The sequence below is a fragment of the Lepidochelys kempii genome, chromosome 4 (genome assembly GCF_965140265.1).
Source record: "Lepidochelys kempii isolate rLepKem1 chromosome 4, rLepKem1.hap2, whole genome shotgun sequence".
NCBI classification, from domain to species: Eukaryota; Metazoa; Chordata; order Testudines; family Cheloniidae; genus Lepidochelys; species Lepidochelys kempii.
The window spans coordinates 8,709,695-8,732,438 of record NC_133259.1 but is presented as its reverse complement, the minus strand read 5'-3'; the positions used below and the strand labels follow the sequence as shown (position 1 = coordinate 8,732,438).

General features: G+C 46.1%; 1 long non-coding RNA gene across 1 annotated transcript; it reads left to right on the top strand.

Moving 5' to 3' along the window:
• Window positions 1–450: 450 nt before the first annotated feature.
• On the top strand, window positions 451–21,484 carry LOC140909918 (uncharacterized). The gene is made up of 4 exons (XR_012158384.1): window positions 451–541; window positions 2,888–2,945; window positions 7,849–7,909; window positions 21,397–21,484. It is a non-coding gene; the product is annotated as an uncharacterized lncRNA (long non-coding RNA).
• Window positions 21,485–22,744: the final 1,260 nt, after the last annotated feature.

Here is a 22,744-nt window from a genome sequence, read left to right as displayed (position 1 = left end):
CCGCCGCGCTGCAGATACGTTACCGTGGTGAAGCCATATTGCACATGGACCGTGTTGACGGCTCCACGGGGTGCATGGACTACACGGCCGAATCTACACTGGAGACAGATGGCATGACTGGATCCACGCCGATTACACCGCCAAATCGACACTGGAGGCAGTGCTGCAACCCGCGTGCAGTGTAGATGGAGCAGCAGTATAATCCATGCGGAGGCAGCGGGACCGTGCCCACGGAGTAGCCCGCTCGATCCGCGTTGCCCACAGACTGGACCGCGGGCCCCGGCGTGCGGCAGCGCGCCCAGCGCAAGGCGCCCGCCGAGCGCCCGGCTGTGTGGCGTTGGCGGTGTTTGCCCACGTGACGTCAGAAAAGCCCCACGTGATGTCACGGGGGCCCTGAGTTTCCCACGGGGCGGGAGGGATGGAGGGGGTTTAGTGCGCCCGGCGGAGAAGGCAGCCAGTCAGCGCCCCCCGCCGGCTGCCCAGCCCCACTGCGTGGGGCTGAGAGGGGCAGAGGCAGCTGATGCTATGGGGGAGAAGAAAGGTGAGAGGGACCAGGACATCTGGTCACCCGAAGAGGGAGGGGGCTGTGCCCTGTGGGGCTTCCCTGTGCAGAGACCGGGCTGCCCCACTTTGCCCCAGTGGGGCGCAGCAACCCCAGCCATAGGGCACAGGGCAGGCTCCCAGCTCTCCCTGTGCACCCAGCCTCACTTTAGCACTGGTGTCCCAGGCCACACTCAGCTGGCAGCTGCTCTGGGCCCCAGGCTGGAAATGCTGCCGGCTCCCTCTGCTCCCCAAGATTTATTTTAAATGACACCTATTGCACTAGCATCCAGGGAGCATGGCGGCAATTAAAGCCCAACTCTGTCCTCAGGAGTTGCAGTCCAAGTCAGCTGGCCCAAAACACAAAGCTGCAGATTTACCAGTATGATTATTGAAAGACCTGCCAGAACAAATATGCCTTGCACTGTGTGATAAAAGCTGCCACACCGCAGAAAGGGGGAAATTTGAATCCTGACCTGGAAATTCCCTGCCTAGACAAGTTTCAGAGTGGTAGCCTTGTTACTTTGTTTCAGCAAAAACAAGGAGGAGTCTTGCGGCACCTTAAAGACTAACACATTTATTAGAGCATAAGCTTTTGTGGGCTGAAGTGGGTCATAGCCCACGAAAGCTTATGTTCTAATAAATGTGTTGGTCTTTAAGGTGCCACAAGACTCCTCGTTGTTTCTGCCCAGACAATAAAGTCCTAGGACTTGTCAGCAAGAGCAGCCCTGGTGATCTTAGAAAAACAAGCCCCTCCACCCAGGCAAGTCCATGTGGCTAAAACTCAGGAAAGCTTTAGTAAGCCATGGATCCCAAGGAGGTGTGTTTGCACTTCTGTTTCACGTCCTTCTCCTGAGGTTGTTTAAAACATATTCTGCACTGGGGTTTATACCAGTTCAGGGAGTCTATGTGTTTCTCTTGGTGTATGGTAACAGTGCTCAAAAAGTCACTAGCATCATTTGGTTTCCAATGTGTGAGCCTATTGTCATTGTGTCTCAGTCCTCTGATGTCTCCTGAGTGGCTCAACAAATCCATTAATTTTGCATCATGCTCTGAAGCCTTTACTGTGTTATATCAAGTCAGAGCTGAGATACCTAAAACTTATTTCACTAAGTACCACTTCATTATTATACTATAATGTTACATCACATATGAGAAATGTTGGGGTCCTTCTATTGTGCTTCCAAATCACCTAATTGTCGCAAGGATTCTTGCATGACATTTTTGAGGAATAACTGGTACACTATACAACTTAATTTTGTATATCTTTCATTCAAATTGTATCCCAAATTGCTTTGCTGAGTTAAAGAATACAATAACAACAGAGAGAAAGAAAAACTAAGCAGAGAGAAAAGTTATGTTTCCACCACCTGTTTGAAATGAGATGGATAATTGAAGAGGCAGAGAGATACAATCAGGCTGTTTCAGATGGCAATAACGGTAAAGGAGACACCTCCTTCACCGCCAGCACCCAGTTGCACAGAGGGAAGGAGAGAAGGGCAAATTAAAACAAGAGGTGTGAAAAATGAAAGGAGAGGTGATAGACAAAATCTGTGAGATTGGCATCCCAGGGGCGTGAGTGCAAGTGGTCAGTTTAGAACTGGATCTTGCAATGCATGGGCATGTTTGATGATGGAACTAATTTGGTCATGTCTTCCCACCCCCAAAAATGCTTACTTAACCGAAACAGGAGTCTCCAATGACTTCAAGATTTTTCTTTTCTGAATGGCCTTGTCTAGAAGAGTTTTCACTGTTGCTAATATTGCTGCATTAGCCATGTGAGGAAGTGTAAGTGTAGTCTGACTCTGCCAGCCATTTTCAGCACTGTGTCAACTGGGCTCGCTTCAATAAGCTGATGCTGAAAATTGCTGCTAGAGCCAGAAAGCTCTCTACACTAGGGCTCCTAACATTGCAATGATGGCAATCTTTTGTAAACATTCCCTAGTATAGACCTAGCCTATGCATATAATCAGCACCAGTTGCTCAGTTTGTGTTTGATTTTTCAGAGTTCAGCCAGAGTCAGGGTTCATCTTAATAAGGTGTCAATTTTTACTGGTGAGTGTAATCAATCATTGAAACAATTTACCAAGGGTCATGGTGAACTCTCCATCACTGGCCATTTTTAAATCAAGATTGGATGTTTGTCTAAAATATATGCTCTAGGAATTATTTTGGGGACATTCTATGGCCTGTATTATACAGGAGATCAAACTAGATGTCCCTTCTGACCTTGGGAATCTATAAATCAATTGCTTTCCAAGTTTAGGGTACATTGGAATCCCTGCGATGAATAAACTGGAAGGCAAAAGCCCTATTGTCCTTCTGTCTTTTGCTGTTCTGCTTACAGGGAGCTGGAAACAATGTTTTTGCTGTGCTGGCCCTCCGCAAACAAAATCTTCAATAAGGTAAGCCACATTTCTGTTTCTAAGGAATTGACTAAGGCCTGTCTACACTTAAAAGTTTTGTTGGCTTATCTATGTTGGTAGGTAGTGTGGAAAAATTGCCCACTACTTGATATAGCAGCTGCACCAGCAAAAACCCTCATGTAGATGCAGGTTTCAGAGTAACAGCCGTGTTAGTCTGTATTCGCAAAAAGAAAAGGAGTACTTGTGGCACCTTAGAGATGAACCAATTTATTTGAGCATAAGCTTTTGTGAGCTACAGCTCACTTCATTGGAAGCATACTAACCAAAACATCCTTTTGCTGGTATAGCTTATTTTGTTTGGGGAACTGGTATAAGCAGTAAGAAGTCTTTTGCCAGTATAAACTGTATCTTCCCCAAGAGTGTTTATCCAATATAGCTATATAGGCACCCCATCTAGTGTAGACAAGGCCTTAGTTGTAAGTTTGGCATGAGACATCTACAAATATGTGTGGCCCTGGGGAAGGTAGGGGAGAGATGAGGCTCTTTAATAGGGAGATGTTGGCATCTTCAGAACAGTTCTGCTTTCCACATCTTTGTTCTGCCCTTTGATGGAGGGCTGAGTGGTGTTGGACAGTTTAACAATACACTGCATATATAATCTTATAAAGCACTTTGGGAAACCTTAGAATGAAAGGTGCTAAACAAAGCTGCTGCAGGTGTTAACGTTTGTAAAAGCAAACCAGTTTGAGCTTGTCGGAAGGTACTAAATGTGTGACTGGTTATGGGCACAGTTATGCATAACAGCATGTAGGGGTCACTTCATCCTTCACTGAACTGCAGCCACCTCTGGTAGAACACGGCAGCTGTTTAATTGCTCACGAGAATACTACACAATGCTTTAAGAAAGGAAGTGAGAAAGATGCTGTGATTATGGCACGTTGTTTATTAACTTTTCCTCATAGCTCTGCTGTAGTCCCTTACCTTTTGCATTTGTTATTGCTCCCTTTTAATCCTTACATAAGAAAATGTACTATCAGCAATTTACTTTTGTCTTTAACAAAAAGTTGGTAACCGAAATACAATACAGTAATACTGGATATTCATCTTTATCAAATGCTTTTCCAGTGCTCCCATGTCATGTACAATACCATCAATTATATGCAAAAGTTCAAACTGACTCAGTTCAACCATAATGATTCTTCCCAATCCATAAAATCCAGAGCCTTTCCCTTCAGCCCCTCTCTCCCATTCACCCATCTTCTTGGAAATAGCATGGGAAATAATAGTTCCTTGCAACACACTGTGAAGGTCAGCAAATGCTGGCTGAGCTGGACCAGCGGGTCCTGAACTCTTTGCCATCTGACCCTGATCAAAGCAGATAAAGCTTGGGCCCGACCTTCCTGCATGCTAGAGACAGTGTTCACAGTCATCAGCTACTAATGCAGTACTAGGATACTAAGGTATGTATGGTTATTCCAGCCCTGGCTGTGGCATGTTTCAGAGACGAGTTGTGTTTAGAGAGCTGGTAGAATATTTTGGACCAACACTCCAATACCTTCCCTGGGAGCAGCTGCGTACACATTTGTACTCAGTGCAGCTTCGGCATGGGACACTGACACAGGAAGTATGAATAACGCTTCCTGCTTCCTTATCTCCTCGAAGGCCGACGGGAAGGTTGGAAATCATGCCGGAGCGCTGATAAGCTTGGTGCACCAATCAGCCACCCAACAACTGACTGGAATGTCTGGCAAACATATTCCCGGGATGATGCTGGGAGCTGGAGGAAATGGGGAAGGAGATAATGAAAGGTTTCTGCTTCCCGGCTTGCTTACCCCGAGTGGACCTTAGAAACATGGAAAGTTCTAAGGTTTGAGTGCACAGAGCTTATCCAGATGAGACAGAGTGACCCAAACTTATCCAGATGGGACTGACCTGCCAATCTCCCCCTTGGGACAGGGGCTTCATGGAAGGGCAGAATGGAGGTAGAAGGGCTCAAGGGGAACCCGCAGTCTGCTCCTTCTTGGAGCCGCCATCCCACCACGTTGTTCCCCCTTAAATCCTATTCCCTCCCCCCAGCCAGGCCTCCAAGCACTCTGCCCCTCATTGTGTCCTTCTTACCTGGCAGCTGGCAAGGTCCTGCGGCATCCAGCTGTGCCCTCTCCATGGCTCCACCCGGCAGGGCGCCTGCGGGGAAAAGAGGCCATCTTGCTGCCCTCGGTGCTAGCACCCTGGCTGTCGCCGGTGGCCAAGAGGGCTGGGTGCAGGGCCAGGCCTGTACGGGCTCCCCTGGGCTGGGTGCGTGGGAGCGAGGGTGCGGTCTGAGCTGAGAGGAGTCACCAGGGGTCTCTCAGGGCATCCAGCCAGCCCCAGGCATGGCCTTGTGGGGAGCGTGAGTGAGACCAGCGCGGGGCGGCCTGCCCCCAGCAGACACAGCCAGGGGCCGTCAGCTCAAGCTGAGGTAAAAACATGAGGCGAGAGCCCAGCGCCAGCCTGAGCTCTCTGCCCTACGCCCAGCACAAGGAGGGTGGAGGGGCTCGAGGCCAGCTTTGTTCTCCCTGTTCCCTGACCCCCCAGCGGTTCTCCGACCTCGCTGCACTGCGCCCCCCTTCTGACAACAACATTTCTACGTGACCCCGGGGTGGGGTGGGGGGGAGACAGAGCCGGGGCCTCTCGCCACCCCAGGTGGGGGAAGAGGGGGCCGGAGCCTGCGACTCTTGCCATCCCAGGTGGAAGTGGAGCTCGGATTTCAGCTTCAGTCCTGGGTCGCTGGCCCTGGCAACCCCCCCAAAAATGGGGTCACAACCCACTTTGGGGTCCTGACCCACAGTTTGAGAACCGCTGCCAGCCCACACGCCGTTTCCCATACCCCTCAAGGGCCCTGACAAGCAGAGAATAGCTGGAGCGCATTATGCTCTGGCTCCAGCCCCTTCGTGCCCCCTGCCCCGACATGAACCTGCACCCGGGGCTGGGGCACTGTCTTAGTACTCCTCCAGCAGCTCCCCACCAGTGGGAGATGGCATGGCTAGACAAAGAGGGGTGTGGGACCAGTGGTGAGCTGGAGCCGGTTCTCACCGGTTCGCTAGAACTGGTTGTTAAATTTAGAAGCCCTTTTAGAACCGGTTGTTCCGCGAGGGCTTCGAAATTTAACCGGCCAAAAGTGGCACCTTAAGTGCCGACTCCATGGGTGCTCCGGGGCTGGAGCACCCACAGGGAAAATTTGATGGGTGCAGAGCACCCACTGGCAGCTCCCCGCCCCACCCCACCCCCGACCCCAGCTTACCTCTGCTCCACCTCTGCCTCCTCCCCTGAACGCGCCGCCCCGCTCTGCTTCTCCGCCCCGCCCCCAGGCTTCCCGTGAATCAGCTGTTCGCGCGGGAAGCCGGGAAGGGCTGAGAAGCAGGCGGTGGCTTCGCACTCAGGCCCAGGGAGGCGGAGGTGAGCTGGGGCGGGGGGGTGCGAGGAGGGCCGCCCGCGCCGCAGCAGGTAACCCGTGGGGGGGGCGCAGGGGAACCGCTCCCCCCTCCGCCACCCTCGGCCTCAGTGTGAAGCCGCCGCCTGCTTCTCAGCCCTTCCCGGCTTCCCACACGAACAGCTGATTCACGGGAAGCCGGGGGGTGGGGGGGTGGAGAAGCAGAGCGGGGCAGTGCTTTCAGCGGCAGAGGCAGAGCGGAGGTGAGGTGAGCTGGGGCCCGGCACGGGGTGGGGAGCTGCCGGTGGGTGCTTTGCACCCAAAAAATTTTCCCCGTGGGTGCTCCAGCCCCGGAGCACCCATGGAGTCGGCGCCTAAGGTGCCACTTTTGATATGATCAGTGGGGGGGAGTGGCCGCTCCCCCGCTCCCCCCCAGCTATGCTACTACGCCCCTAGGAGCCAGAGGGACCTGCCGGATGCTTCCTGGGAGCTGCCCCAGGTAGGCACTGCTGGGACTCCCCACCTCGCCCCCCGGCAGGTCCCTCTGGCTCTTGGAGGTGGGGTGGGCATCCACTACAGTGGCCAACGAGACCCTTTTGGGGGCAGTCAGGAGGGGGATGGATGGGGCAGGGGTCCTGGGGGGGGTGTCGAGGTTGTTAAGATTTTGGCAGCTCATCACTGTGTGGGACTGAAGGCTGCCAAGTGTGAAGTAGAACAGCCTTGAGGTTGCTCTACTTTATGCTGGGGACAGACTGACAGCCAACTGGCCCCATGATTGAAGCTTTCGCTGCAAAGAGACCTTAAAACCACCTTTGCCCTCACCTCTGGCCCTCCATCCAGAAAGCATGTTCAGCACTGGATTATTAAAGATGGAAATTCAGAAAGGACAGTTTTGTGTTTTGCTGTTTGTAGGTATAGGGATGTAGCAAAATCTCCAGTCCCTAGCCTAGAGAGTGTGCAATCTAGGGGTGAAATCTTGGCCCCATTGAAGTTAATGGCAAAACTCTCATTGACATCACTGGAACCTGGATTTCACATATGACAGGATGTGCTAGGTGGACAAAACAAATGTGGATTTCAGAGCAGGTGTTGGGTTGAAGTTTGGAAGATGAAGTAACAATAAAATGAAGAGAATTTAGCAGGAAAGCTTAAGTCTCAGCTTGCTGGTTGCCTGCGAAAACGCCAGACAGGAGGGATTTATAGGTGTTATGGCAGAGGTAGGTTTTAAGGAGGGACTGAAAGAATATAGGGTGGCAACTTCATGAATTTGTATGTGGAGGTTTTTCTACACATAAGGGGCGGCAAGGGAGAAAGCACAACTTCTACAAGTATCATCCCTTCCTGTGCCAAACTGTGAGGGAAAGACATTTTGCTTTGTCACCCCAAAATTGTTAGAATCATGTCCTTACTATTTTACGGATTTTCTGTGTTGTGTATTATGATAGCTACATATTATTTTATTGTATTAATTAAATGCACCATTGCTGAGAGATTAACAGGCTCTGAATCTCTCTGTCCCATCCTGTGTTGCAGTATAAATGTAAACAACGTTGAGCCAGAGGTCTCTGCTGAGGAGGCAGAAGAAATAAAACAGGTAAATATTTGCATGAGCTGAAGAACCTGTGGTGAGTGGTAGCTTTAATTACATATGCTCTTTTAAGTAAATAATACGCCACACAGCACGTGTTATTATATAGAGTCACATGGGTTGAATGCACTTTGAGCAGCATCTCTCCTACAGCCCATCTGCTAAATTCACTATGATAAACGTAGACATAATCTGGAGTGCCTTTGGGTTATAATATCATAGAAATCATAGACATATAGGCCTGGAGGGGACCTCGAGAGGTCATTGAGTCCAGCCCTTTATGCTGAGGCAGAACCAAGTAATCCTAGCACATCCCTGACAGGTGTTTGTCCAGCCTGTTCTTAAAAACCTTCAGTGTTGGGATTCCACAACCTCCCTTGGAAGACTATTCCAGAGCGTAACTATCCTTATAGTTGTAACCCTTCTGCCCGTCAGAGTTGGCAGCAACAAGGGCCGGGTTCAATATCTAGGGGTTCCATTCCAATAACACAATGCAAACCGGCTCGAGCCCCCACCCAGTGACCTGGGACAAATATATACCACCCCCGCTGGGCGCCTCCAAGAGGCAATACTTCCCCTCTCGCAAGCACATAGTCTGAGTGTAGCAAAAGTCTTTTAATAATAGAGAGAAACAATGTGGCATTATGTTGGGGAAACACCACCAACAGGATTCATAACACAACCCATGAGCAAAAAAAACCCCACCCCGGGCAAATTGGGGCATGCCCTTTTCCCTTTGGTTCTTGAGTCCAGCAACCCCAAATCACCCAAAGTCCCAAAAGTCCAATGCCCCAAAAGTCTCTGTCCCTGGTCAGGGCAGCCCCAGAGTTCGAAAGTTTATCTGCGGAGCTTTACCTCCCAACCTCGGTGGAAATGGGACAGGGGTAAGAGGCACCTTACGTGATCTGAAGCTGACCGCCCCATAGCTCCATAGTGGCGCTCCACTCCGCCAGCCGCCCCACAAACTCCTTCGCTCAGCTGCGCTCCGCTCCGCCAGCCGCCCCACGAGCTCCTTCGCTCAGCTGCGCTCCGCTCTGCTCCGCCAGCCGCCCCACGAACTCCTTCACTCAGCTCCACGGCCCACAAGCAGCTCCTGCCATCCACACACTGCGCCGCATCGAACTTCTCCACAATATATCTTCAGGCTCCCCCACTACTTAACACAACACTCAGCGATTTCAGCTCTTAGGTGAATTCAGCTTATAATAGGGGAGCCCCAGTGCTGGTGCACTGTCAGCCCAAAGTGAGCTCAGCAGCCTATAACTAGACTTCTAATGAAATCAAAATTAGCTCTGATATTCCACAGTGGAGAGAGGAGGAAGTGCAATTAGCATATAAGGCCCGCACCAAGGGGCCCATGCCACCAAGTATTACTACTTGTCCCCAGCCTCTCTCCATTCACACAGTTTTGGAACCCATGACCCTTGCCTAGCAAGTGCTACTTAGTTGATGGTGAATCCCTCCATCATAACAAAAGGCCACGTGCAGTTCCAAGCACAGTTTCCATAATCAGGGTAATAACAATTTATTCTTCCCGCCCCAATAACAGAGACACTGGGGATCCCACAACAGCCAAAGTGACCATTTGGGCAGCTATGGTCTCATTCTAGGCGTGGTGGGTGTGCCTATGCAAATGAGATCGGCCCCTGAAGTTCTTTTCCACAACTTGCCACACTTCACCACCAGATGTCAGGGTGGAGCTCATCCTGACTCTGCTTACATAGTTAGAAAGTTTTTTCTAATATCCAACCTAAATCTCCCTTGCTTCAGATTAAGCTCATTACTTTTAGTCCTACCTTCAGTGAACATGGAGAACAATTGATCACCATCCTCTGACATAGCAGCTCTTAGCTTATTTGAAGATTATCAGGTCTCCCCTCAGTCGTCTTCTCTCAAGACTAAACATGCCCAATTTTTTTAACCTTTCCTCATAGGTCAGCTTTTCTAAAGCTCATTTTTGTTGCTCTGCTCTGGACTCTTTCCAGTTTGTCTGCATCTTTCCTAAAGTGTGGCACCCAGAACTGGAAAAGTACTCCAGCTGAGGCCTCACCAGTGCCAAGGGACAATTACTTTCTGGGTCTTTCATAGAACACTCCTGTTAGTACATCCCAGAAAGATATTAGCCTTTTCAATATGTCCTACCCTATTTGTCTTTGTGTGTGCGTGGATTTTAATGGGATTTGGGCATCTAACTGATAAAGAAAAGAACCAGAAAAAACCCTATAATCATGTACAGCTAGGCTTCTGTCTTTTTTCTATGCTTATCTGTCCTTTCCCTATGTTTATGGGTAGAAAGAATTTGAACTATGTGTAACCTGTACTCCCTGTTTGGGGAAAGAATTCCTTATACAGATGGGCCTCCATGTTCATACCTCAGGAGTCAGACCAACAGGGGTTGACCGGTTTGAACTGGAAGAGATATCGCAAAGTATGTTGAACCAAGCTATAAAAGCTCTACCTTGTTCTTTGTTCTGGGCTTCGCCATATTCCTCTGTGTAGGAATTGGTGAGCCCTTCAGCTGTCGTACTTGCTAGCATTAAAGTACCTCATTTTATCTAAGAGTCCTGACTCTGTGTTTGTCTGGCTAATACAGAAGTCCAGGGAAGGCTACCCTCCCAACCCTAGATGGGAGGGAAACCCTTTTTCCCTAACATACCTCTCTTAGGCTCTTTTGAAAATCACAATATATATCATGTAAGGCTAGAGCCTGATACCCTTACTGCACGCTGAATGCTAGTTTATTCTGTAAGTCGTCTCCTTTATTCATACAGGTGCTACTTGTGGAGAAAGGTCCTATTCATTGGGAGTAACTGTATCAGAATTTAGCACTTAATAGTTTGCAGTTTATTATTATACTACAGGGAATGAGTCCTTTTAAAATTTAAAGAAACACTGTCAAGGGGTATGTAAAAATAATTTTATTCTTCCATTGATTTCAAGAATAAAATGTCTTTCTGTTTTTGTCTTTTTCCACTGTGAACATAATGAAATCCTACAGCTCCTCCAACCCTTCTGTTTCTAATAGGATTTAGAATTTTTGTCCTTTGATTTGTTTCATGTGTTTCCCTCACCATCCAATAATCTTTGATGATAGGTTTCACCCCAAGGAGCTGTTACTATCTCTTTGTTCTGTGTTGTGCAATGCCAATCACAATAGGGTCTTGATCCATGACTGGGATTTCTCAGGATTACTGCAATACAAACATTACTCTTCATTGCTCTGGAAATACGGTTTGTTGGTCAGCTGAACAGCTGCAACACAGCCAGCAAGGGGAATACAAAATATTGTTTTTGTATAGGTAATACATATATATGGGCTATATACTTTTAAATCTCAGAGACAGAATGGTAGATTTCCCTAATAATAATAAACCCAGAGAAGATCTATTAAATGTGAAGGGTATGTTCAAAACCAGATTCTAAAAAGTTTTAAATAATTGGTCTTAAGCTATTTGTAAATAAACTTTTAAGGCTAGATTTTTCAAAAGGAACTCAGATCCCATTTAGGCACCTAAACAAAATGGTCAAATTTTCACAGGGGCTCACCCCCCAGCAGCTGCCATTGGGAAGGATTTTGAAAAGCTCTCAGCATTTGCTGTCACTGATGTCAGTGGTAAAACTGTCATGTAATGGAGATCTCCCATGTTCTTAATAGGTACTGATGAACAATTTTGGAAACTGTGTCACCTTATTTAGGTACTTAAATGGGAGCTGTTGGGTACTAAGCTTGTTTGAAAAAACTGTCCCTTAACATTTTTATTTGTTGATAAAACCAAGTTAAGTATTGCAGGTTTTCCTGAACCCCCAACTGACAGAAATTAAATGTTGCAGCCCTGACTTTTTCATCCTTTTTTTGAGGGATGCTCTTGGATAACATATCAAATTGTAAAACTGGCAAGCCATGCATTTTTTCTCCCCATTTAAAAACTGCACAGTACTCATGCAAGTACTGTAATAATCACGTGGCCATGACTTGCCATCACTCCATTTCCCAGTGCCCTTCTAGGACATCTCTTGCTGAAATGCAAGCATGCAGGCTGAGTGGTTGCAAATGGGACACATGCACAAAGCCTACTGCCTGCTTCTGTTTCCTTTACTGCCATCACAGTTCTTCATTGTCCACAAGATGAGCAGTTTGGATGCTGATGTCTATCTTTTGCACAGATAATGACCACAGCCTCCACCTTGTTGCTCAGTCAACAGACAGGGGCACTACTTTGTGCCATGCTGCTGCCCACTAAAAGCAGCAGCAGTAAGTAAGCTACTGGTCTGAGAACAATGTTCTGTAGATCTCTTTGGCTGTTCTTTATTTTGTTGGCTTGTGTGGGTTGCTATGCCAAGGGAGGACTTTCTAGCTGTGGAGCTGTGACGGGTTCGGTCACTGAGTCCCCCTTGGGACTGTCACCTGACGTGCTGGAATTACCTCTGAGCCTGCTTTCCCTGCCAGCTTGGAACTCCGGAACCCTGCCTTGTTGAGCCAGACACGCTAGCCTGCTGCAGCACAGACCCAGGTCTGGTCCACGCCCCCAGACTTTAACCAAAAACTGCTCAGCAAGTCACCTATCTCCAGCACCCAGACACCCAGTTCCCAATGGGATCCAAACCCCCAAATAAATCCATTTTACTCTGTATAAAGCTTATACAGGGTAAACTCATAAATTGTCTGCCCTCTAAAACACTGATAGAGAGCTATGCACAGCTGTTTGCTCGCTCAGGTATTAATCACTTACTCTGGGTTTACTAATAACAGTGATTTTATTAAGTATCAAAAGTAGGATTTAAGTGGTTTCAAGTAATAACAGACAGAACAAAGTAAGTCACCAAGCAAAATAAAGCAAAAACACACAAGTCTAAGCATAATACATTAAGAAACTGTTTACAGGTAAAATCTCACCCTCTGAGATGTTCCAATAAGCTTCTTTAACAGACTACACTTCTTCCTAGTCTGGGCCCAATCCTTTCCCCTGGTACAGTCCTTGTTAGTTCCAGTTCAGGTGGTCACTAGGGGATTTCTCATGACTGGCAGCCCCCTTTGTTCTGTTCCACCCCCTTTTATAGCTTTGGCCCAAGGCAGGAATCTTTTGTCTCTCTGGGTCCCCACCCCTCCTCCTAAATGGAAAAGTACCAGATGTAAGATGGATTTCAGCATGATGTGACATGGTCACATGTCCTGTGAGACCCCCAGCCTCCATTTTTCCAGGGCTGGCTAACACAAACACAGGAAGGCTTGCAAGTAAACAGAACCAATTACAACCAATTGCCCTAGTCAGTGGGAGCTATCAAGATTCTAAACCACCATCAATGGCCCACACTTTGCATAATTACAGTAGGACCCTAGAGTTGTACTTTATATTATTTTAGCTTCAGATACAAGAATGATACAGATTTCAGAGTAGCAGCCGTGTTAGTCTGTATCCGCAAAAAGAAAAGGAGTACTTGTGGCACCTTAGAGACTAACAAATTTATTTGAGCATCATATGTACATGATACATACATACAAATAGGAGGAATATATTCAGTAGGTTATAACCTTTGTTATGATACCTTACAAGAGACCTTTTGCATAAAGCATATTCCAATTACATCATATTTACACTCATAAGCATATAAAACTTTATAAAACATATGGAGGGCAACATCACAGGAGCTTCACTTTTGCTTTGAGAAGTAGATGGCCATGTTTATGGGGGGGGTTGTTTTTTGTTGTTTACAGCAAATTGCAGAAGATCTATTCTGCGCTGACGTCCAGGTGCAAACTTCCTATGTCGAAATACCACCAGGAGATAAGTGGCGTTGGTCGCGATTACAAACAGAAGCCCAGGTGCAAACCTCAAATCTTGAACTACCAGGCGAAGAGACTTTCCTCCCGTTTGAAAGTGAGGCGCAGGTACAAACCTCAAATCTTGAAATATCAGAGGAGGAGACTTCATTCCCATCACAAATGGAGGCCCAGGTGCAAACATCATATATTGAAGTACTAGATACGGAGACTTTATTCCCCATAGAAAGTGAGCCCCTGGAGCAGACCCCAGATCTTGACTTTCAAGACATGCAGGTGAAGAATTTATTCCCATTATTTGTTGAAGTTGAAGTGCAAACCTCATATGTAGACATACCAGAAGGGAATAAGTGGCGTTCGACACGACTACAAGCCGAGGCCCAAGTGCAAACCTCAAGTCATGAATTATTAAAGACACTTTCTTCCCTCTCACAAAAGGAAGCCCAGGTGCAAACCTCCAAAATTTCAATAACAGGAACAGAGGAAGTGCCTCTTTCCCCATCACAAATCGAGGCCCAGGTGCAAACCTCCAAACTTTCAATAACAGAAACAGAGGAAGTGCCTCTTTCCCCATCACAAATTGAGGCCCAGGTGCAAACCTCCAAACTTGCAGTAACAGAAGCAGAGGACGTGCCTCTTTCCCCCTCACTGACTGAGGCCCAGGTGCAAACTTCAAAACTTGCATTAACAGAAGCGGAAGAGGAGACGGCCCCATTCCTGGTAGAAGAAAAGCCTGTCCCCACAACCCAAAGTGAAGCTGCTGTGCAAACCTCATATATGGACATACTAGCAGGGAATAAGTGGCGTTCGTCACGGCTACAAACTGAGGCCCAGGTGCAAACCTCAAGCATTGAGTTACTGAAGAAGCTTTCTTCCCCCTCACTAACTGAGGCCCAGGTGCAAACGTCAAAACTTGCAGTAACAGAAGCAGAGGACGTGCCTCTTTCCCCCTCACTAACCGAGGCCCAGGTGCAAACCTCCAAACTTGCAGTAACAGAAGCAGAGGAGGAGGAGGAGGCCCCATTCCCAATAGAAGAAAAGTCTCTCACCAAACCTGTAGCTGATGCTGCTGTGCAAACCTCATATGTAGACATACCAGTAGGGAATAAATGGCGTTCGTCACGGTTACAAGCTGAGGCCCAGGTGCAAACCTCAAGCATTGAGTTACTGAAGAAGTTTTCTTCCCTCTTACTGACCGAGGCCCAGGTGCAAACGTCAAGTATTGAGTTATTGAAGAAGCTTTCTTCCCCATCATTAACCGAGGCCCAGGTGCAAACCTCCAAACTTGCAGTAACAGAAGCAGAGGACGTGCCTCTTTCCCCATCACAAATTGAGGCCCAGGTGCAAACTTCAAAACTTGCATTAACAGAAGCGGAAGAGGAGATGGCCCCATTCCTGGTAGAAGAAAAGCCTGTCCCCACAACCCAAAGTGAAGTTGCTGTGCAAACCTCATATGTAGATATACCAGTAGGGAATAAATGGCGTTCGTCACGGTTACAAGCTGAGGCCCAGGTGCAAACCTCAAGCATTGAGTTACTGAAGAAGTTTTCTTCCCTCTTACTGACCGAGGCCCAGGTGCAAACGTCAAGTATTGAGTTATTGAAGAAGCTTTCTTCCCCATCATTAACCGAGGCCCAGGTGCAAACCTCCAAACTTGCAGTAACAGAAGCAGAGGACGTGCCTCTTTCCCCCTCACTGACTGAGGCCCAGGTGCAAACTTCCAAACTTGCATTAACAGAAGCGGAAGAGGAGGAGGAGGCCCCATTCCCAATAGAAGAAAAGTCTCTCACCAAACCTGTAGCTGATGCTGCTGTGCAAACCTCATATGTAGACATACCAGTAGGGAATAAATGGCGTTCGTCACGGTTACAAGCTGAGGCCCAGGTGCAAACCTCAAGCATTGAGTTACTGAAGAAGTTTTCTTCCCTCTTACTGACCGAGGCCCAGGTGCAAACGTCAAGTATTGAGTTATTGAAGAAGCTTTCTTCCCCATCATTAACCGAGGCCCAGGTGCAAACCTCCAAACTTGCAGTAACAGAAGCAGAGGACGTGCCTCTTTCCCCCTCACTGACTGAGGCCCAGGTGCAAACTTCAAAACTTGCAGTAACAGAAGCAGAGGAGGAGGAGGAGGCCCCATTCCCAATAGAAGAAAAGTCTCTCACCCAACCTGTAGCTGATGCTGCTGTGCAAACCTCATATGTAGACATACCAGTAGGGAATAAATGGCGTTCGTCACAGTTACAAGCTGAGGCCCAGGTGCAAACCTCAAGCATTGAGTTACTGAAGAAGTTTTCTTCCCTCTTACTGACCGAGGCCCAGGTGCAAACGTCAAGTATTGAGTTATTGAAGAAGCTTTCTTCCCCATCATTAACCGAGGCCCAGGTGCAAACCTCCAAACTTGCAGTAACAGAAGCAGAGACGGCCTTTCCTTCCCCATCACAAACTGAGGTTCACATCCAGTCTTCATATTTTGAAGTACCAGAGTTGGAGGATGAGATGCCCGCTACCCCAATCAAAGAGAAGCCCCTCCCATTAACACTGACGGAGGCCCAGGTGCAAACTTCATATGTAGACATACCAGCAGGGAACAAGTGGCATTCGTCACGACTACAAGTTGAGGCCCAGGTGCAAACCTCCAGGCTTGAATTGCCAGAGGCAAAAGAGAAGGCTCCTTCCCTGTCCCAAACACAGGCTGAGATGCAAACCACGAGGGTTGAAATAACAGAAGAGAAAGCAGTGCCTCCGACTCCCCCAGATGTTAAAATATTAGCAGAGGAGACGTTGAAGGAGGAGGTAGAGCTGAAGCTTCCACACCCTGAATATGCCGAGGCCCAGGTGCAGACCTCGCGTGTTGAAATACCTGTGGGGAAGAAGTGGCGTTCGTCCCGTTTATGTACCGAGGCCCAGGTACAAACTTCATATCAAGAACTCCCAGTTGTGAAGAGCAAGACTTTGCCCCCACAAGGAACTGGGATGGCAAAGAAGGTCACTGAGCGTGCAGCATCAAAGAAGTAAGTAGAAAAAGCTAGTTCTGCCATACTTTCCCTGCTACAGGGCTGAGCATTCGACCTTTTCTTCTTGATCAGCATTGTAGAAAGCTAATACAGTGTCCGGTTTTGTGAAGATTTGAAAGGACTGGGTTGAAAGTTAGCTGTGAAGTCATTTACCGACCTATTCAGAAAAACCTGTAGCTCTTGTACCACCAGTACATTCTTTGTATCCGTTGATTCAGAGGATTTGTGGCCAGAAGGGGCCATTCGATCATCTAATCTGACCTTCTGTATAGCACAGTCCATTACATTTCACCCAGTTACTCCTGTACTGAGCCCAGTAACTTGTGTTTGGCTAAAGTATCTTTTCCAGAAAATAGGGCTGTCAAGTGATTAAAAAAATTAATGGCTATTAATTGTGTGATTAAAAAAATTAATCGCGATTAATCACATTGTTAAACAGTAATGGAATACCATTTATTTAAATATTTTTGGATGCTTTCTACATTTTCAAATATATTGATTTCAGTTACAACACAGAATACGAAGTGTACAGTGCTCACTTTATGTTTATATTTGATTACAAATATTTGCACTGTAAAAGACAAAAGAAGTCGTATTTTTCAATTCATGTCATGCAAGTACTGTAGTGCAATCTCTTTATCATGAAAGTTGAACTTACAAATATAGAATTACGTACAAAAAATAACTGCATTGTTTTATTTTTCAGTGTAAAACTTTAGAGCCTACAGGTCCACTCAGTCCTACTTCAGCCAATTGCTCAGACAAACAAACTTGGTTACAATTTGCAGGAGATCATGCTGCCCGCTTCTTGTTTACAATGTCACCTGAAAGCGAGAACAGGCATTTGCATGGCACTGTTGTAGCTGGCGTCGCAATATGTTTACATGCCAGATGCGCTAAAGATTCATATGTCCTTCATCTTCAACCACCCTTCCATAGGACATGCGTCCATGCTGATGATGGTTTCTGCTCAATAACGATCCAAAGCAAACTGGACCAATGCATGTTCATTTTCATCATCTGAGTCAGATGCCACCACCAGAAGGTTGATTTTCTTTCTTGATGGTTCGGGTTCTATAGTTTCCACATCAGAGTGTTGCTCTTTTAAGACTTCTGAAAGCATGCTCCACACCTCGTCCCTCTCAGATTTTGGAAGGCACTTCAGATTCTTAAACCTTGGGTCGAGTGCTATAGCTATTTTTAGAAGTCTCACATTGGTTTTGTCAAATCTGCAGTGAAAGTATTTTTAAAACAAATGTGCTGGGTCATCATCCAAGACTGCTATAACATGAAATGTATGGCAGGTTGTGGGTAAAACATAGCCGAAGACATACAGTTCTCCCCCAAGGAGATCAGTCACAAATTTAATTAACACATTATTTTTTAATGAGCACCATCAGTATAGAAGCATGTCCCCTGGAATAGTGGCTGAAAAATGGAGGGGCATACGAATGTTTAGCATATGTGGCACATAAATACCTTGCAACGTTGACTACAAAAGTGCCATGTGAACGCCTGTTCTCACTTTCAGGTGACGTTGTAAATAAGAAGCAGGCAGCAGCATCTCCTGTAAATGTAAACAAACTTGTTTCTCTTAGCGATTGGCTGAACAAGAAGTAGGACAGAGTGGACTTGTAGACTCTAAAGTTTTACATTGTTTTGTTTTTGAGAGCAGTTATGTAACAAAAAAAATCCACATTAAGTTGCACTTTCATGATAAAGAAATTGCACTACAGCAGTGGTTCTCAAACATTTTTTTCCCGCAGACCACTTGAAAATTGCTGAGGGTCTTGGCGGACCACTTAATGATCTTTCCAAATGTTGTTTGTACCATTAGCTAACTATTGTGAAGCACGTTGGATAAAAGCGCTATATTAAAAAAAAGTAATAATAATTAATGTTTTTTTGTTCTACAAATAAAAGCACACAACTCATATTTTAATATCAGTAGTGTTACCTTTCTAATGGATGTGCCCTCTCTCCCCCACCGCAGCAGCCCCCAAGCTGGGGCTGGGAAAGAGGGGGTCTCTCCCCTGCCACAACAGCCACAGAGCTGAGGCTGGGAAGGAGGGGGGTCTCTCCCCAGCAGCCACAGCCTTGGAGTTGGGGAAAGTCACCTCCTTCTCTGGCCGCCGCAGCCCTGCATGTCCCAAATCATAGAATCATAGAATCATAGAATATCAGGGTTGGAAGGGACCCCAGAAGGTCATCTAGTCCAACCCCCTGCTCGAAGCAGGACCAATTCCCAGTTAAATCATCCCAGCCAGGGCTTTGTCAAGCCTGACCTTAAAAACCTCTAAGGAAGGAGATTCCACCACCTCCCTAGGTAACGCATTCCAGTGTTTCACCACCCTCTTAGTGAAAAAGTTTTTCCTAATATCCAATCTAAACCTCCCCCACTGCAACTTGAGACCATTACTCCTCGTTCTGTCATCTGCTACCATTGAGAACAGTCTAGAGCCATCCTCTTTGGAACCCCCTTTCAGGTAGTTGAAAGCAGCTATCAAATCCCCCCTCATTCTTCTCTTCTGCAGGCTAAACAATCCCAGCTCCCTCAGCCTCTCCTCATAACTCATGTGTTCCAGTCCCCTATCATGTGTTCCAGTCCCCTGCACCCCCTCTTCTCAACCCATTGCCCCCTCCCACCTACCCCCTCTTCCTCCCAAGGCCACCAACTCACCTTACATGTGCATCTTCTCCAGGGTCCAGGCACCTAATTAGTGGAGCCACGCCTGTTTGGCTCCACTAATTAGGTGAGTGGCTCTTCATTCTCTCCTGTGCAGCCACCCAGGTGCGCACCTTAGAGGAAACTGTCCACGGACCACCTGAATGGAGCTCGCGGACCACGGGTGGTCCATGGACCACAGTTGGAGGACCTCTGCACTACAGTCTTTTGTCATTTTTACAGAGCAAATATTTGTAATAAAATAATATAAAGTGAGCACTGTACACTTTGTACTCTGTGTTGTAATAAAAATCAATATATTTGAAAATGTAGAAAAAATCCGAAAATATTTAATACATTTCAATTGGTATTCTATTGTTTAACAGTGCGATTAATTGCAATAATATTTTTAATCATGATTCATTTTTTTGAGTTAATCGCTTGAGTTAACTGCAATTAATTGACAACCCTACCAGATCATCCCGTGTTGATCTGAAGACATCAAGAGATGGCGAATCCACCACTTCCCTTGATAGTTTGTTCTAATGATTAATCACCTTCCTTATTAAAAAATGTCCCAAATGTGCCTTTTTTCTAATTTGAATTTGTTTGGCTTCAGCTTCCAGCCATTGGTTCTTGTACTGTCTTTCTCTGCTGATTAAAAAGACCTTTAGTACCTGTTATTTTCTCCTTGTGAAGGTACTTAGATGCATCTGAAGAAGTGGGGGTTTTTTATCCACGAAAGCTTATGCCCAAATAAATCTGTTCGTCTTTAAGGTGCCACCGGACTCCTGGTTGTTTTTACTTAGATACTGTAATCAAGTCCCCTCTCTATCTTCCTTTTGATAAGCTAAGCAGCTCTTTTAAGTCTCTTACTGCAAGGCATTTTCACCAGCCCTCAAATCATTTTTCTGGCTCTTTTCTGCACCCTCTTCAATTTTTTGACATCCTTTTTAAAATATGGACATCAGTGTGGATGCAGTATTCTGGTATCGGTCTCACCAATGCTGTATTCAGAGGTAAAATCACTTCCCCAATTCCTATTTACTACTCCCCTGTTTACATACTCAAGGGTCTGGATGTCTGGAGACTGGTAATGAGGTGGCTTTTTGGGATTTCTCAGTTGTCTGAAAGAGTTCTTTATAACGTTCAGTGCATAGCTCTTTTGTATGTTCAGAAAGACTGAATTTTTAACTGAAGAGTAGGTTGAGTTCCCTTAAATGCAGCCAAAATGTTGATTAATTGTATCTGGATTATTATTCATGTGCTCATCCTCTTTAGGCAATGGGTATATTTTAATTTTTTACGATAAAAATAAAATAAATACATATATCTGATTGGTTCACATTACGTGCTTTCAAGATGAAAAGCACTATATATATCTACTAAAGCATTCTTATTCTTATTATGATTTATTTATATTTGGAGAGTAATTTCTTTTATCCTTTGGAATGACTCCAGTTGCTCCAAATAACCAGCATTTCCTGCCAGAGAATGGACCTACCAATGCCTTATCTCGCCCTCATCCCTAAACAAATTATTCGGTTTGAACCCTGATTGACAGTTTGAGATGTTTGTCGGCTAGAGAGGGGTCAGAGCCAGAAGCATTTATATATTATGCCCCGAAACTGTGGGGATGTGGATGTAAGGGTCCCATATCCAAATCACCCCAGATTTGGATTTTGTTTTCCTAGAGCAAAATCCTGAGGAGCAAGGTTTTGCAGAAGCAAAAATAATAATAGAAAAAACATTAGATTTTGCCCAATGCTATTGTCAACATTTGCAGATGTGTTGATCTGTACCAAGTGAGGTTTTCAAAGCAACCTAGGGGATTTGGATGCTCAAAACCCATTAATTTTGGCAAGAACTGGTTGTCCTGATGTTTTAAGCAGCTCTGAAAAATCTCAGTTACCATATTTTATAGTAATCCCGGCCAAAAAACGAGGTGGCACTACTTAAGGATTGAAAATGTGTATATATCACGAGGCACAGATAGTTAAACCCCTTTCCTTTATTGTTTGTCTTTTTGTTGCAGACTAACAAAAACCTCGACACGAGCAACACCGATATCTGTGCACTTACATGTAAAGATGACTCCACGACGCCGGAATGGGAATAAAAAGAACTAGTAAAAACTTGAATTTAAACAAATAAAACCTTGTAAAATAACAAACTTAACCTGTGAGATTTTTCTGGAGATGGTATCTCACAGTTTGAAGGCACAGGGCCATCTCCCCATCTAGTGTATATTGGCATAGCTTCACTGAAGTAATTGGAGTTATGGAGATATACACCAGCTGCAGATCGGACCTGTAATTTCTTACTTCCTCATTTCATAATCTTTGTTATAGTTAGTTGTTTGGCATGGTAAACTCCAGTTTTGGTCCTGTCCCCATCCTTGCTAATTTGCATTTTGGTAGATTGCACACTGTGTAATTCACACACAAAACTGTGTTGCTACACAACATTCTAGTAAAATTTGGGATTTAGTGCTCAAGTGAGGTCTCATGCTGTAAACCAGGCAAAACTCCGTCAGTACAAATCACAGCTTTCCTTGTCTACACTACGAGTTTGGACCAGTTCAGCTACATCATTGGCTGGGCATCAATTGTTGCAGTTGGGACAAATTTCCAATGGATACTACTTCTGCCATAATGAAAGCGTAAGCATGTGCTTTACTGAACAGTTACACATGTGCCACTAGAGATATTTCAATTTGATGTCAAGTCTGTATGATTGCACTGTAACTAGCATCTCTAGTTAGGAATCAAGTGGAATTTAAATTATAGACCTCTACTTTTAGCAGTCTGATAATTTTCCCAAATAAAATGAGCTTTTGGGCTTAGATTCCTAATGGTAGCCTTCAGTTCAGAAGTTGCTTTTTTCAGAATAATTAACGGAAAACTGCAGAGTTGTTTGGAGTGATCCCAGCATGAAGAAACATTGTTTTCCTGTTCAGAATCTTCTTGGCTTTGGTTGGCTCCAAAATGTTTTGGAAATAACATAGAAATGTCATATACACTGTGATAGACCCAGGCCAGTTGGGTACAGCAGAGTAGCAGAAGGCAGATATAGTGGTCACTGGATGAACAGTTTTCTGTTCCCTGACTGACCAGAGCAGGGGCTGCTCCAGGCTAATGAGAACACCTGACTCCAATTAAGCTGCAAAGAGTCAGGTGAGGCCATTAAGCTAATGTGACCACCTGACTCCTATTAAGGCCCTCTGATACTATAAAAGGGCTCGCTCCAGTCAGGCAGAGGAGAGCCAGGGGGGCAGAAGAGAGGAAGTATGGCTGAAGGGCTGGTTAATGAAGACACCCTCAAGCCATTGGTAAGGGTGAAGAAGAGAGAAGTGGGGAAGTGGCCCAGGAAAATGTAGCAAC